The 17,761-nt window shown below is 46.0% G+C and overlaps 1 long non-coding RNA gene across 1 annotated transcript in view; it reads left to right on the top strand.

Moving 5' to 3' along the window:
• The first annotated feature begins 2,287 nt into the window (after nt 1-2,287).
• LOC132533319 (uncharacterized) overlaps nt 2,288-17,761 on the top strand; it is a 23,047-nt gene continuing 7,573 nt past the window's right edge. The window contains exons 1-2 of the long non-coding RNA XR_009545198.1: nt 2,288-2,572; nt 12,187-12,346. This is a non-coding gene — a long non-coding RNA (uncharacterized LOC132533319). The remainder of the gene's footprint in view (nt 2,573-12,186; nt 12,347-17,761) is intronic.

Raw genomic sequence — 17,761 nt, 5'->3', positions numbered from 1 at the left:
GTCTTCCCCTCCTCTCTCCGTTTCTCTCTGTCCTATCCAACAACGACGACAACAACAATAATAACTACAACAATAAAAAAAAAAAAAGAAAAGACACCTGCAGACCTGCTTCACCACTTGTGAGGTGACCCGCCCCCCCCTGCAAGTGGGGAGCCAGGGCCTCGAACCGGGATCTTTGCACGATTTCTCGCACTTTGTACTATGAGTGCTTAACTAGGTGGGCCAGGGCCTGACCCCCAGTATTTCTTTTTATTACTATTTGTTTATTTTATTTAATAGGACATGGAGAAACTAAGGAGTGAAAAGATAGAAAGGGGAAGAGAAAGAGAGACACCTACAACTTTGGTTCAACACTTGTGAAGCTTGCTTCCTGCAAGAGGGTGATGTGGGGGTGGGGCTTGAACCACTGCTAAGTATTTTCTAAAGATTTTGGTAGGGAGAATTGTTTTATTTTTCTAAGACAAAAAATTGTCTTTTTATTTTTATTAGTGATTTAATAGCAATTAACAAGATTATAATATAACAGGAGTACAATTCTGCACAGTTCTGTGATCCATTCCCTTTCTAGTCTTAATCCTTCTGGAAATATTGATCAGAATTCTTTTTGGGGTGCAGAAGGTGAAAGGTCTGGCTTCTGTAATTGCTTCTCCACTGGACATGGGTGTTGGCAGGTTAATCCATACTCCCAGCCTGTTTCTGTCTTTCCCTGGTGGGATAGGGCTCTAGAGAGGGGACACCAGGACACACTGGTGAGGCTGTCTGCCCAGGGAAGTCAGGATCACAGTAGTGTCTGCAACTTGGTGGCTGAAAGGCTGCAAGATATAAAGCAGGACAAATGATTTAATAAACAGGAACTCAAAGGTAGGAATAGAGCAGATGAAACTAGGGGGTCTTAGTGTGGGAAGAAGCTAGGTAGTCTATATCAGGTAAGCTCCAAGGAGCCCATGACTTTAGTCATTTTTGCCTGAGCCTAATAGCTAACATGCAGTTGCACTAAAAGTATTTTCTGGGGGTGGGCGGCGCTGGGTGGTGGTGCACCTGGTTGAGCGCACATGTTGCAGTGTGCAAGGACCCAGGTTCGAGCCCCCAGTCCCCACCTGCAGGGGGGAAGCTTTACAAGTGGTGAAGCAGAGCTGCAGTTGTCTTTCTGTCTCTCTCCCTCTCTGTCTTTCCCTTCCACTCAATTTCTGACTGTCTCTATCCAATAAATAAAGTTAAAAAAAATTTTTTTGAAGTATTGTCTGGGAAGATGGTGTCAGAGTTGAAAATAAGACTAGAAAGCTGGATTTAGGCAGAGAGTAGCTCCCAAATAAGATAAAAGTATATAACTACCACTAATTGTTAGCCCCGTTGATCTGACTTGGGCCCATAAGGTATTTTTTTATTGCAAAAAATGACCTGATTTTCCTTCAAGAGCAACAAACAAACAAACAAAAAAAAAAACCACAGAATTCAGGGCAGGGACAAGGTGGACGCATCCTCCAAGTATCATCTCTTCCAGACAAGTCAGCAGTGGCCACTCCACCCTCTGATTTCTGTTTGTTTTGTGCGAGGCTCCTGGCACAGACTGAGTGCGCAGGCAGTCAGATTCAATCCACTGCCTCGTGGGTATCAGTGCTGGGCTGGGACATGCTCCCTGCACCATGAAGCAGAGAGCAGCTGGAGGTCGAGTGTCCAGGTGCTTTTCCAATAATGCACACCGTCTCTGGAAGCTTCAGCATGCTTTGTAGATAGCACAGTCCAATTGCAAGATTCTGTCTGTAGGTAAAGTGCGTGGTGGGGGGGACAGCTCACCTGCTAAAACACCAGCCTTGAAGTGTTCAAGCGCCAGCACCACATGGGAGCACCATAGAGTGACCTGGGGAGAGACAGTAGAACTGCCCTTTGACATCTCTCCTTTCCCTGTGTCTCTTCCTCCCCTTCTCTCAAAGAAGTAAGGAATGAAAGACTGGGTGAGAGAAGCCACCCAGTGGTATTACACATGAACAAGGTCCTGAATTCATTCACTGGCTCTGCATAAAATGAGGTATGCATACTTATAACACACACACACACATGTGACATATATACAATCACTATTTTCTTCCATTTGGGATGATGATAAACCCCCCAAAATACCATTGCAGCTGAAGCTGCATTTATCTGGTAAATGGACAGATGATCTGAACTCCTGTATTTGAAGCTACACCCATCAAACCTTAGCATTCTGCAAAGCCACACAAAGCAGCTAATAAGACAGGCCAGCAAGTGCACTTGACAACACACTTAACCTGCCCACCCCACCACCTCTCAGCTGACTGGCCTTCAGTCTACTCAGAACCACCTCTCAGCTGACTGGCCTTCAGTCTACTCAGAACCACCTCTCAGCTGACTGGTCTTCAGTCTACTCAGAACCCTGCCATCAGCCTGTAGCTGAGCAAAGCCATCTAGTGACAGCTTGTTTTCTGATAAAAAACAGAGATCTCGTGGATACTCCACTGAAAGTGAAGAAGGAAAAGAGCAGAAAGTCTCCATCTGAAGTTTGAAATACGGTTTCTAGGGACTGACTGCCTCCTTTACACCATGTGCACAGGTGAGAAGTACTGATGCGGAGCCGAGTGGTGCTGAGCACACACAGTAAGAAACACAAGGACCCGAGTAAGGATCCGGGTTTGAGCCCCCGGCTCCCCACCTGCAGGGGTGATGCTTCACAAGTGGTGAAGCCAACTTGCAGACATTTATCTTTCTCTCTTCCTCTCTATCTCCCCCCTCCTCTCTCAGTTTCTTTCTGTCCTATCCAATAAAATGGGGAAAATGGCCACCATGAGAAGTGGATTTGTAGTGCAGGCACCGAGCCTCAGCAATAACCCTGGAGGCAAAGGAAGAGGAGGGAGAAGAAGAAGAAGAGGAGGAGGAGTTAGAGGAGGAGGAGGAGGAGGAGGAGGAGGAGGAGGAGGAGGAGGAGGAGGAGAATGGGAAGGAGAAGGAGAAAGAAGGAGAAGTCATGATGTGGAACTGTCTTAGGCGGGGGTCCAGGGAGGGGTGTGGGTGTGTCTGAGTGTGTGTTCTGAAGAAAGCTGTGAGAAAAGACTAAGACAGTCACAATTCCTTCTGGTTACATGTCCCAAATGAAAAGAAAAAGAATCCCTCAACTGAAAATTAAAGCAATTTCTGGCTGGGCTCTGACAAGCATGTATCCCACAGAATTTCCATTTTTACCCTGTCAAAGAATGTCCTTACTTGCTGCAGAATCACCTTGAGTCACTTTGATCGCAATGCTTCCCACATCATCCCTTCTCATTCATTCCTGAAGTGACCTAGATACACTCTGCTCCCTGTGTAGATGCAGCATGCTGGCCTGGGGGAGGATTGCGATATTAAAAATGTCAGGGGTAGTCCGGGCTGCTTGTCAAGTCTGCTATTGTTCATCTAGGGACTTTGATTTTTCTCATTGGAGCTGCCATCCATAGGAACATGGGGACTCAAGTTATTCTAAAAACATGACTGTAAGGCTTGTTGGTACACAGGCATTCTCCTAAGTGCTTGGGAAGATCCCTTTATTTAACGCTCCCACCCACCCAATGAGTTGTTATTATTACCACCCCTGTTTTACAGATGAATCTTAACCATTTGCTCAAGGTCTCCAAGGATTGAGGGACTTGGAGGAAGAGTCACTTTTCAACAAGAATGACACTTACCCACAAGCAAATCTCCAGCTGTGAGTGTTCTTTGGGAAGCATGCACCCCTGTAAGAATCTAATGGAGAAGGGGCCAGCGATGGCACACTGGTTAAGCGCACACATTACAATGCACAAGGACCCAGGTTCAAGCCCCTGGTCCCCACCTGCAGGGAGAAAGTTTCATGACTGGTGAAACAGGGCTGCAGGTGGCTCTCTGTTTCTTTCCCTCTGTATCTCCCCCACTCCTCTCAATTTCTCTCTGCCTCTATCCAATAATTAATTAATTAATCTAATGGAGAGAGACCACTTGCTTGGAATGCACACATATACATATTGATAAATTCATCTACTTCCTGAAGCCCCTCCATGGAGCTCAAGTTCAAGCTCTTTTTATTTATTTATTTTTTATTGTCTTTCTTCACTGGATAGAGACAGCCAGAAATTAAGAGGGTAGGGGGAGACAAAGAGGGAAAGAGACAGACACCTGCAGCACAGTTTCACCACTCTCAAAACTTTCTCCCTGCAGGTTGGGGATTCCAACCCGGGTCCTTGTGCACTATAACATGTGCACTCAACCACGTGCACCACCACCTGGGTTCCTCAAGTTCAAACTCTTTTAACATAGAGGATCTGTAACCCCTGGTGACCTCTCTCCGTGGTAGCCCAGAGCCACTGGCAAGAGATTGTGAAATCTAAGGTGTGTTTTTCTGAGCCATATGCCCCCATTTTTTTTTCACTCCTGGAGCTGAAAGACTGTCTGGATGGACCGATGGTCGTGGGGATTATTCAACGGGGCTCGGTGGAGGGTCTTGGCGACTTTCACATTCAGCCGTGTTTCCATATTTCTCCCCCAGCCACATCATTTGCATTGGTGTCCAGAAAGGGTATAAAAGGTAGGTGTGTGTGTGTGTGTGTGTGTGTGTGTGTGTGTGTGTGTGTGTGTGTGTGTGTGTGTGATTTCCAGAATACTGCTCATTGCACTGCTCTGGTTTATGGTGATGGGGAGAATTGAACCTATGTGATCTCCTTCACCCAGGTATCCAAGATCTTTGTGAAAAAGGAGACTAAGCATTTACAAGGCAGACCTACTGGGCAAATGGGCAGGATGCTGTCCTTCGAGGGGCGTTCGAGACTGTGTTGTCTGCTGCCACAGTACGTAGCTTCGGCAATGTCGGTGTTCAATGCCTTGCAGCTATCAAAGTTAGGGCTGTTAGGAACATACCTAAAAGAGACTTCATAGCTTCTTTCCACCCTAAAATCCTTATCCTCATCTGGGCTGCTCCTGCTTTCTGGTTCCTGTTTATTAAACATTTTGTCCTTCATATGTCACTGCCTTTCAGTCACCAACTTGCAGCAGATGTTACCATGATTCCATCCAGACTTCCCCTGGCAGATGACCTCACCAATGTGTCCCGGAAACTCATCTGCCCAGAGCCCTACCCCACTAGGAAAAAAATAGAAAACCCTGGAGGTATGGATCCACCTGCCAGTGTCCATGTACAGTGGAGGGTTAAAGAATAGGAAAGCTGGGAGTCGGGCTGTAGCCCAGCAGGTTAAGCGCACATGGCACGAAGCTCAAGGACCAGCATAAGGATTCCGGTTCGAACCCCCATCTCCCCACCTGCAGGGTAGTCGCTTCACAGGTGGTGAAGCAGATCTGCAGGTGTCTATCTTTCTCTTCCCCTCCTCTCTCCATTTCTCTCTGTCCTACCCAACGACAGCAACAATAACAACAATAATAACCACAGCAATGATAAAACAACAAGGACAACAAAAGGGGAAAAAATGGCCTCCACGGCAGTGGATTTGTGGTGCAGGCATCCAGCCCCAGCAATAACCCTAGAGGCAAAAAATAAATAAATAAAAGAATAGGAAAGCTGTTGGTCTGCTTCTAAATTCTGCTTCTAAGACCCCTTCTGTTGCATTGCTTGCCGCTGTGGTCTATTTACATAATCATTGTTTTGCCCGCACTGGTTTAATCCCCACTGGTTCGTGCGCTTTTTCCTTCTCCCCACCCCCATCCTATGTACTTCCTCTTCTGACCTGACACTTCTGCCTCATGAGATATATAAGGACAGGATTGTGATTAGAGATAGCTAGCTTGCACTGCATTCCTCATCTATAAAGATCGAACTGCATCCCCGTTGGTCAATAAAGATTGAACTGCGTTCCCAGCTCAGCCATGAGTCCCTGGTCGTCTCTCTCCCACCTGCGAAGCTAGCCTGGCAACTAGCACCCGAACTGGGATTGGCAGAAAGCTATCAAGGGAGGGGATGGGATATGGAGTTCTAGTGGTGGGAATTGTGTGGAGTTGTACCCCTCTTATCCTATGGTTTTGGCAGTGTTTCCTTTTTATAAATAAAATTTTAAAAAAGGAAAGACAGCTATTGGATCATTTCAATGTTATGTGGTGTGTGGAATAGATAAGTAAACAATAAATCTCTTAGATTTATCTTAGATTTCTTCAAGACAGTGATTGTCTGGGTGAGGGTTAACAGGAAGTTTGATGGTGGGTGAAACTGTGCTCCTGAATTTTATCATTTTGCAAACTAATGTTAAAGCAGTAACATTTTTAAAATCTCTAAAAATGAAAAGAGATGTTAATGCAGAAACTCAGCTACGCAGGTGATAGAAATGCTACCAAAAGAAGACATTGAGAAGACAGAGAGAGAAGCAATGTAGAGGGTTGCCACCTCTGGAAATTTCTGCCATGGAGAAAAATGGAAAGAAGCTGCTGTTGGGCTGGAACTTTGGAATTAAGCTGGAGGAAGTGTGAACATCCGCTCAGCTGAAGCGCCACCACAGAGTTCAAGCCGCTGGAAGGGAAATCACCCGCCAACCACCCGCTGGCGCCACCTAGTGGTGGAATACAGATAGAGCCGGGCCAGCAGCGTCCAGGTCTCTTGTGCCAGCCAATTGCTGCTTTCAGACCCGCTGGGTGAAACCTGCATCTGATGTGGCATTATTGCCTAGATCACCACTTCTGGGTTACAGATAAAGAAACTAAGATTCAGGTTAAATAACTGGCCCGAGATGTTACCGGTGGATGAGCTGGAGCCAGGCTGTCTTGGCAGGACTCTTGGTTCCTTCAGTTTGAATGTGATAGGGAAGGACTGGGATAATCTGAGGTGTAAAGAAGCATGTTCTTGTTGTATTGCACTAAAGTAAAGGACCCTGGAAGAGGGGAGGCTGTCAGGTCCTGGAACACAATGGTGGAGGAGGACCTAGGTAGGGGTCTTAGAATGTTATGCAGAAAACTGAGAAATAACTACACTTATATACACTACTGTACTTACTGTTGACTGTAAACCACTAATATAAAATAAAAAGAAAATAGATAAACCACATTCATAGAATTCAGATGAGAAGTAGTCCGTGGCATTCTGGAAACCCCAGGACAGAATCAGCAGAACCCCCAACCCCTCAAACCCGACTTCAGATTTTCCCCACAATTTAATCTGCTGAACATGGGGTCTCTCAGATTTCATTTAGAGAAGACGATTCTGATAAGCAAAGAAAATTCAAGTGCTAGTCTATCTGCCTGAGTGAGGGAACTAAGGACTCCATGAGCACAGAGACAGGAAATGGGTAGGGCCCCTGATTTACAGCGCACCTGCCGCAGGTCTGAATGCAATGCAGACATTACACAGGAAATACCATGCGGGACTGGGCAGTGGCACACCTGAGAGCACATGTTACAATGCGCAAGGACCCAGATTCGAGCTCCCAGGGGGGAAAGCTTTTCGAGCCTTCTCTATCTCCTCTTTCCCTCTCGATTTCTGACTATCTCTATCCAATTAAGAAAGTTAATAAAAATGTTCTGTGGTCCAGGAGGTGACGCAGTGGATAAAGCATTGGACTCTCAAGCATGAGGTCCTGAGTTCAATCCTCTGGCAGCACATATACCAGAGTGATGGTTCTTTCTCTCTCTCCTCCTATCTTTCTCATGAATAAATAAATAAAATCTTTAAAAAATGTTTTAAAAATATGATAGGAGAAACTATCTTTTTTCAAAAAGGAAATATTATGGCACCAGAAGATATTCTAGTGCTGTGTTCTCTCTCTCTCTCTCCTTCTCTCTCTCCCTCTCCCTCTCTCTCTTTCTCCACCCCTAATCTCTGATCTCCCCCTATCTGAATGAAAAAGCAGCCAGGAGCAGTGAAACTACACATGTGGAAGGCCCATAAATTAACTAATTAAGTTAAGTGACTGAGAATCTTCTAAAAATAGAAGCACTGATTCAGCAGTCACAGATAAATCCAACCGGCACATATTGAGAACATAGCAGGTACATCCCCAGGAGTATTCTATTTCAGCCTTTCAACATCCCTCTTAGATGTTGCAATTCCATTTTCCAGTGGCAGAGCTGAAGCTCAGGGAAGTTAAGTGATGGGTTCAAAGGGCAAAGAGAGTATTTAAATTGAGGTTCCCTGTCGCTAATTCCAGGGCAGTTTTCATTAAACAGAAATCACTGGGGCAGACCTGGGCTCCTGTTTCTCCCATCATCCATCGCTCTCATCTCCCAACTTTGTATCTGAAATACACAATAGGGCTACGTGTTACAAGTTCAGTACTTTTCATCAAGAAATGCCTATATCTTCTTAGCACTAAAATAAAAGATGCATAGCATCAAATGACAAGAGCATTCCAGTTCCAAAAAGGGCTCAGCAAGTAGCTGCCAAATGCAAGAGAATTTCCATGTGTCAGAAACATGTTCAGGAATAGACGGGAGGAGGGATGGCTCAAGGTGAATGCCTGAACTTGGCTTCCACGATTTTTATTACGTTCTCGCCGTTATTAAATCTTCCAGTGGCAAGAAAATAAAGTGCACACTTTACACTTGGCCAGGCAATCGTCAGCAAACGAAGACAACAGACCTTCCTTCCGCTGAGCTCTCACAGGGGAGGAACGATGCAGGCTTGCAAAGGGACTCATAATGGTATCCTTCACTGATCCTTCTGGATTCTTCCAAGACGTGGTGGTTAGATTAATCTGGAGCTACTGAGTTCCCTCTGGGTTTGTGTTCATGCCTCATTCTCACTTCCCAGAGTTAACTGCTCACTCAGAACCAGAAGCAGAGTTTTCTAGAAACTTCTCTCAATTTCATCCATACCATCAACCCCCACCCCCTTTTTTTTTGGTACAATTTCCTCCCCTGAGAGGTCTAATCAAGTACACTGTTTGTTCTTTGGGTAAACTGTTCAGGAACAGGGGAACCTTTGATATGATCATTTTTACAGCGATGGAAGAGAGAAAGCAGACAAACCATGTATTCCTCTGCGGAGAGCAAGGTCCAGGGCTAGTGCTCAGAGGGAAGGGGCCACCTCACATGGCCCTTTAATGGACATAGTGAACTTCCCCACAGTCAAAATCCACTTAAAGGGGCTGGGTTGTGGAATACCTGGTTAAGTGCCCATACTGCCATGTGCAAGGACCGGGGTTCAAGTCCCCAGTCTTACTTGCAAGGGGAAAGCTTCCTAAGTGGTGAAGTGATGCAGGTCTCTCTCTCTCTCTCTGTGTGTGTGTGTGTGTGTGTGGGGTGTGTGTGTGTGTGTGTGTGTGTGTGTGTGTGTGTGTGTGTGATGTCAAAAGAAAACAAGAGGGAGTCGGGCAGTAGCAGGTTAAGCGCAGGTGGCACAAAATGCAAGGATCAGCATAAGGATCCAGGTTCAAGCCCCCGGCTCCCCACCTGCCAAGGGGGTTGCTTCACAAGCAATGAAGCAGGTCTGCAGGTGTCTATCTTTCTCTCCCCCTCTCTGTTTTCCCCTCCTCTCTCCATTTCTCTCTGTCCTATCCAACAATGACGACAACAATAATAACTACAACAATAATGAAACAACAAGGACAAAAAAAAGGGGGGGAATAAATAAATATTTAAAAAAGAAAAGAGTCCACTGGGAATAGGTGATTAAATTGTCAATAGTTACAGCCCAAGAGGTGGCATATTAAAGTGTTGGACTCTCAAGCTTGGGGTCCTGAGTTCCATTCATGGCATTTCATGGGCCACAGTGATGCTCCAGTTCCATCTCTCTCTCTCCTCTCTTTCTCTTAAGTAAATGAATCTTTTTTTAAAAAAATCAATGGTCAGAGAAATCCAGAAATATGAAGCAAAGGCTGGCACTAAAGAAACAAAACTTTGTTCTAATAAGCACCCACCAGCTATTTCAATGCTGTGAATTCCCCTAAGTACTGTCCTAAAAAATGGAACCATGTCTGGCTTTTTAACAGTTCCAACCCTGATCACCCCACAGTGCCACTCAGAGACAGTGTTTTTAAATAATTGGATTATAAGCAGAGATAATAACACACATTCCCTGGGTTTTGATGAGATAATACATCAGAGTTGGAAACAGCAATCTGACTTGATAATTTTAAAAGACCCAGTTTGAGAAGAATATTCACTTTCTTTATTTTATTTTAATTTTTTATATTTATTTTCCCTTTTTGTTACCCTTGTTGTTTTTTCATTGTTGTTGTAGTTATTGTTGTTATTGATGTTGCTGTTGTTGGATAGGACAGAGAGAAATGGAGAGAGGAGGGGAAGACAGAGAGGGGGAGAGAAAGACAGATACCTGCAGACCTGCTTTACCGCCTGTGAAGTGACTCCCCTGCAGGTGGGGAGCCGGGGGCACGAACCGGGATCCTTATGCCGGTCCTTGTGCTTTGTGCCACCTGCGCTTAACCCACTGTGCTACAGCCCGGCTCCCAGAAGATTCACTTCCTAAATGCATGTTTTCCACAGGGCATGGACTCTCACTGTGAGAGTCCCGGGGGGGAGGGGTCCATGAACACTTGGCACAATAAGTTCTGCTCTTCCTCACTGCAGTTTGGAGAAGTTTGCAGGCCTCAGGACACACAGGTACGGCTCAGTCCACTGGCCTCAGCATGAGCTGCCACATATTTCCAGTCATTGCCACAGGCAACAGGCTGACAAGTGGATTTGTAAAGCAGTGACCCAATTCAGTCATTCAGACAGTTACACACAGACACACACAGACACACACACACACACACACACACACAGGTCACAACACAGGCAAAAAATAGGAGCGTGATAGTGTGTGAAATCCGTTCATCATGAAAGGAAAATTGTGTAGGATGGGCTGAAAGGGCTCTTGGGGCTCCCCACCCCCAAGTCCAGCACCTCCTTGTATGTGGGGGTAAGGGAGCTGTGAGCAGATGCAGCTTTGCCTTTGACTTCCCAAGCTCCTATCGGATCAGACGCCTCTGCTCCCAGCTCAGTGGCTCACGGATTGCTGGGTTCATGATGACTGGGTCCAGTTAACCTACCCAAGTCAGCGGCCTCAGGGTCTCATTATTGCCTTGCGGGGTACCAGGGAGGAGGAGGATCTGGGTGGGGGGGTGTCCACCAGCAGGCTGCCACCTCAAGTAATGATTATTGTTCTTTATTGGGGGGGGGAGTTAATGGTTTATAATCGACCCTAAGATACGGTAGTTGTGGGACTGGAGAGACAGCATAATAGTTCTGCAAAATGTTTTCATGCCTGAGGCTCTAAAGTCCCAGGTTCAATTCTCCACCACCACCACGTGCCAGAGCTGAACAGGGATCTAATAATGCTCTGTATGCATCTTTATATCAGTCATTAAAAATGCATAAATAAGGGGGCTGGGTGGTGGTGCATCAGGTTAAATGCACATGGCGTGAAGTGCAAGGACTGGCTTAAGGATCCCGGTTCAAGCCCCTGGCTCCCCACCTGCAGGGGAGTCACTTCACAGGCGGTGAAGCAGGTCTGCAGGTATCTGTCTTTCTCTCCCCCTCACTGTCTTCCCCTCCTCTCTCCATTTCTCTCTGTCCTATCCAACAACAATGACATCAATAACAATAATAATAATCACAACCATGATAAAACAAGGGCAACAAAAGGGGAAAAAAGTGGCCTCCAGGAGCAGAGGATTCATGGTGCAGGCACCGAGCCCCAGCAATAACACTGGAAGAAAAAAAATACGAAAAACTTAATAAATAAAACTAAAAAATAGTTATTTGTTTAAAAAGTACAGTAGTTGGTACATGTGAAACATTTCTCAGTTTTCCACATAACACTGTAACCACCCTCCCTACCTAGGTCCTCCTCAACCATCATACCCAGAACCTGAACACTCCCCCTAGCCCTTTACTTCGGTGGAATACAACCTGAGTAATATATTTTTAAACTTTTTTTATATTTATTTTCCCTTTTGTTGCCCTTGTTGTTTTTTCTCATTGTTTTTGTAGTTATTATTGTTGTTGTTATTGATGTTATCTTTGTTAGAAAGGACAGAGAGAAGTGGAGAGAGGAGGGGAAGACAGAGAAGGGGAGAGAAAGACAGACACCTGCAGACCTGCTTCACTGCCTGTGAAGCGACTCTCCTGCAGGTGACAGAGTTTTGTTTTTTTTTAATAAGCTATCTGTGGTTTCACACTGACCTTATAGGAAAAGGTTTGTGCTTCTTGAAATAACTTTCTATGATGACAAATTACAAACAAGTTGTACCTTGTGATCCTAATACTGTGTTCCTATGTTCACAGCTGCATTCCTCACAGTAGCCAAAGAGTGGAAGCAACCTAAATGCCCACCGACAGATAACTTGATAAAGAAAATATGAAGTATATACTCCAGGGATTACTACTACTCTGCAATCAAAAAGACTATACCATGTCCTTTGGGAAAAAATGTATGGAACTGGCGGTGAGTATTGTGAGCAAAAATAATAATAATGAAACAATCAGTAACTGCTTGATGGTTTCACTCATATGTGGAACCTCGAGAACTGATACACTTGAATTTGCAAAGCAAACAAAACAGAAGCAAGCAAAAGTCTCCAATACTTTGTGAGAACTATGGAGGTTATCTGTGTGTGTGTGTGGGGGGAGGATGTGGACCCAGAACTTGGGTGGTGCGTACGGTGTGAAACTATACACTGATCTTACAGTCTTGTAACCCACTATTAATCACAAATAAAAAATGACCAAGTGAGCCGGGAGGTAGCTCAGCGGTTTAAGTGCATGTGGCACAAAGCTCAAGGACCAGCTTAAGGATTCTGGTTTGAGCCCCCGGCTCCCCACCTGCAGGGGAGTCGCTTCACAGGCGGTGAAGCAGGTCTGCAGGTCTATCTTTCTCTCCCCCTCTCTGTCTTCCCCTCCTCTCTCCATTTCTCTCTGTTCAATCTAACAATGGCGACATCAATAAGAACAACGATAATAATTACAACAACAATAAAAAAACAAGGGCAACAAAAGGGAAAATAAATAAATAATAATAATAAAGTGACCAAAAAAACCTTTGTACTAGGAAGCAAATGACAACAATGCTATTTCTTCTGTTTGTTTATAATGATTTATGTAGGGCTGAGGCGGTAACTCAGGCTCCCAGAACACCCGTTTGCATGGACAAGGCCTCAGAGGCCCCAGGTTCAATCTCTGGCACCATTGTACGGAAGAGGTGATCAGTTGATTTGTTTTCTGTCTCTCACCTCTTATTCTTGTTCTCAAGAGAAGATATTTTAGAAGACTTATTTGTTCATAGGAATCCTGGTTCAAGCCCCCGGCTCCCCACCTGCAGGGGAGTCACTTCACAGGCGGTGAAGCAGGTCTGCAGGTGTCTGTCTTTCTCTCCCCCCTCTGTCTTCCCCTCCTCTCTCCATTTCTCTCTGTCCTATCCAACAATGACGGCATCAATAACAACAACAATAATAATAACTACAACGACAATAAAAAACAAGGGCAACAAAAAGGAAAATAAATATAAAAAATTTTAATTAAAAAAAAGAAGACTTATTTGTTTCTTTATTAATAGTAAGAGAGGAAAGCAGAACACAGCTGGGACATATACAGAATCAATTTTAGGGCCTTGAACTTGGAACTGTTGCATTGGACTGCGGCTACTTGTTATAACCTGATTTTGTCACTGATTTCGTCCCGAGTGCTCTCAGTGCCACAGGGCTAACAGGCTCACTGCTCATCAGGATGGGACCGTGTCTATTCTGGCGGTACACAAGACCTCAACAGACAGGTGACGGGACCACAGTGCAACTTATGCGTCACATTGAAACTGATTCCATCTTTGCACAGTTACAAGTAATGCCATGGGGAACATTCTCAAACAGATTTCTGCCCCTACTCTCTTACTATCGCCATACAATAATTTCCAAGGTTAGGTCTAATTACTAGATCAAAAGCTTTGTATATATACTGCCAAATAGCTCTTCAAGAAAACAAAAAAAGCCATCCAGTCCTCCCTCCTCTAGCCAACTTACCCCCCTCCTGCCTCTTTTTTCTTTTTAACAACAAAGATATTTCTCTCTTGAGAGCTGAAGTCAGTGCTTGCAGAATGCTGGAGAAGCACTTTGCCCACATCGATGGAATAGACGACGCTTTTGAATACTTGGTGTCTGTGGTGCATTAAGTCACACCGTGATTCATGTCCAGCTTAAAGGCTGCTGGAACCACTGCTAATGCGCTTATGGTCCTGGGGTTGTGCTGCCTCAGAAGTTTAACAAGGGGTGTGGGGGGTGAACTTGTGTGTGTGGGAGGGTTGTAGGTGAGAGAGAGAGAGAGAGAGAGATGCAAGTGAGCCAGGGTTGGCTGGTGTGCATCCAGTGGGGGACAGGTGTGTGTGTGTGTGTGTGTGTGTGTGTGTGTGTATGTGTGTGTGTATGTGCGTGTGTATGTGTGTGTCTCTGTGTGTGCGTGTTTGTGTGTGCGTGTGTGTGCGTGTGTGCGCGTATGTGCGTGTGCGTGTGTATGTGTATGCATGTATGTGAGTATGTGTGTGTGTGTGCATGTGTGTGCATGTATGTGCATGTGTGTATGTGTGTGTGACTGTGTATGTGCATGTATGTGTGCGTGCGTGTGTATGTGTGTGTGTGCGTGTGTGCGTGCATGCGTGTGTGTGTGTGTTGGGGGGAGGCTGTGGGCAGCAGGTGCTTCACACACTGAAGCAGAATCTGAGGTCGCTGTCAAGATGGAGCAGGAAGGGCCGGGTGGTGGTGCGCCTGGTGGAAGACACATTGCAATGCATGAGGACCCAGGTTCCAGCAATATATATGTCGCCTCCAGGGTCATCGCTGGGGCTTGATGGCAGCACCACAATTCCACTGCTCCTGGCAGCCATTTTTTCCCATTTTATTGGATAGGACAGAAAGAAATTGAGAGAGCAGAGGGAGGTAGAGACGGAGAAAGAAAGATCTCACACATGTCCTTGTGCTTCATACTCTGTGCACTTAGCCCCATGTGCCATTATATGCGACATATATATATATATATATATATATATACACATATATATATATATATATTTATATATATAATATAAAAATATAATGGACCCTGATATGCCATATATATATATATATATTTTTTTTTTAATGATGGAGCTGGGGGGCTGGGGGTGGACACTATTTCTAACATCCATAAAACCAGAATGGTGCATCTAAAACAAACCCCAATGACTTGCCCTTGGGGGAGGGAGGATGGAGCCTGTGGAGGTCCAAATTTTGTGAGGGGCAGGCAGGCAAAGCTGAGCCCAGGGATGCTGCTAACTGTGCTATAAACTGAGCCATTTTTCTCAAAGAAACCCTTATCATCTAATTTTGGTTTTTATGGACAGAGACAGGGAGAAATTGAGGAGGAAGCAAGAGGGATAGTGAGAGGGAAAGGAGGGAAGGAGAGAGAGAGATGCCTGCAGCCCTGCTTGACTGCTTAGGATATTTTCTTTCTACAGGCGGAGATGGGCGTTTGTCTTGAACCCAGGTCCTTATGCAGGTCTGCTGGATAAAGCCCACAAGCAGAAAGCACTCCACCACCCCCACCCTGCAGAACAACCCCAGCACTGTATGAAAGAAACGCTTCGAGCCCAGACATCCCTGATATCATAAGCAGATGTGAGCCAGCTGTTACACTTCCAAACAGCAGAATCCCAGCACAGTGGAGCTCCCCGGGACGGCCCAGCCAGGCCTTGGCGGGACCCCAGAGGGAATCTGCCGGCCAGTAGGTCTAGGTCTTCTCTCTTGGAACCACATTGTATCAGACAATGCCAGGATTCTTTGAAGACACCTCCAAGCCTGCGGGGGGTGCAATGTCTTCTCATTTCAAAGCACAATGTTTCTATAAATCAGATCGAATATCATAGGTCTAAGCCAAAAAAAAAAAAAAGAAAAGAAAAAGAAAAGAAAAAAATCCAGCACTGAGCCTCCTCACCATGACCATGTAGGGGAAGTGTCCCCAGAAAGGAAAGATACGGCTTTGTAAGAACTAGCAACTGTTCCAAAGGTTGATGTGAGCTCAGAGGTGATAGAAGGCAGTCGGACAGTCAGCTCAGAGGTGAAGCATGTGAGGCTGTGCTTTTGGGACCCCAGTTAATCTAGGATAGTTACAAGGCCACCACACATTCTAAGAGTCAAGTCAGAACACAGGGTCTAACCAGACATCTAACCTTTTATTCAGGAAAGACAGTGGCCAGTTGGGCTGAGCACTTTGTCACCAGTCTCTTGCTCTGAAGGATCCCAGACCATCAGTCCTCTCCCCTGATTTCCATTAGAAAGAGGAAACCATTTGAAAGCCAGGTTTGGGGTCTTTTTTATTTTTTTTTTCCCCCCTCTGCCTGGAGAAGCCCAAGGAGACAGCCAGCTTTCAGCTTTCAGAGATTCTGCAGGACTCACTCAAGCCATGTAAAACCCATGGCCTCCGCTCTAGCCCCTGCCAAGAACTAGATAGGGAAGCAGAGACACTGAGCAGAGACTTGCTGGTGTCCTGCCGGTGGAGAAGTTGGCTTTGCTAGTGAAGTCTTGCCTCCACCCCACCCACCCCCAATGGACACTGGATTTCAGGGCTGGTGAAGTCAGTGGGATTCTCAGCCAGCCTGCGGCATATCTGGGCCTCACTTCTTATTTTATTTCATTTTATTGGATAGAGACAGAAAGAAATTAAGAGGAGGAGATAGAGAGGGAAAGAGACAGAGAGACACCTGCAGCCCTGCTTCGCCTCTCGTGAAGCTTTTGCCCTGCAGGTGGGAGTCAGGGTCCTTGCACACTGTAATGTGTGAGCTTAACCAGGTGCGCCACTCCTGGTGCCTCAGTTCAGCTTTTTAAAATTTATTTATTTATTTATTTATTTATTTATTTATTTATTTTTCCCTCCAGGGTTATCGCTGGGCTCTGTGCCTGCATCATGAATCCACCACTCCTGGAGGCCATTTTTCTCCCTTTTTGTTGCCCTTGTTGTTGTAGCCTTGTTGTGGTTATTATTATTGCCATTGTTGATGTTGTTTGTTGTTGGATAGGACAGAGAGAAATGGAGAGAGGGGGGGAAGACAGAGAAGGGGAGAGAAAGATAGACACCTGCAGACCTGCTTCACCACCTGTGAAGTGACTCCCCTGCAGGTGGGGAGCCAGCCGGGGGCTCGAACCAGGATCCTTACACCTGTCCCTGCGCTTTGCACCACATGCACTTAACCCACTGTGCCACCGCCCGACGCCCTCAGTTCAGCTTTTAAAGATTCATTTATTTATGAATAAGGAGGTGGACAGGGAGAGAGAACCAGAGCATCCCTCTGGCATGTGCAATGCTGGATATCGAACTTGGGACCTCGTGCTTGAGGGTCTAATGCCTTATCCACTGAGCCATCCCCATGAGCGTACTTTGCACAGGAGGTGGGATGGGGAAGAGAAGAGACAGGGCTTGGGCACCCCACAGGAAGCTCATTAGACTTGCCACCGCCCCCCTTGGGAACAGGAGGTAGTGCACCCAGCACAAAGCCCTGAGCTTGAGCCCCAGCACCACATGGTTGAACCATGAATCCCACCCAAGGATGGTGAAGCAGTGCTGTGCTATCTCTCTGCTCTCTGTCTCTTAAAGAAAAGAAACTTGGGCCAGGGAGGGGACTTGGCAGTATTGCGTGGGGGTGGGGGTTCCAGGTGGTGATACACCTGTTGAGCCCACAGGTTACAATGTGCAAGGACCCCGGTTCAAGTCCCCGGTCCCCACCTGTAGGGGGATAGCTTCATGAGTGAAGCAGGGCTGCAGGTGTATCTCTCTCTGTCTCTCTCTCTCTGTCTCTCTCTCTCCCTCCCTATTTCCCTCTTCCTCTCTCACTTTCTCTCTGTTT

Source organism: Erinaceus europaeus, chromosome 16 (assembly GCF_950295315.1).
Source record: "Erinaceus europaeus chromosome 16, mEriEur2.1, whole genome shotgun sequence".
Classification (NCBI taxonomy): Eukaryota; Metazoa; Chordata; class Mammalia; order Eulipotyphla; family Erinaceidae; genus Erinaceus; species Erinaceus europaeus.
Note: the sequence above shows the minus strand (reverse complement) of the source record. Positions and strands in the feature narration are given on the sequence as shown.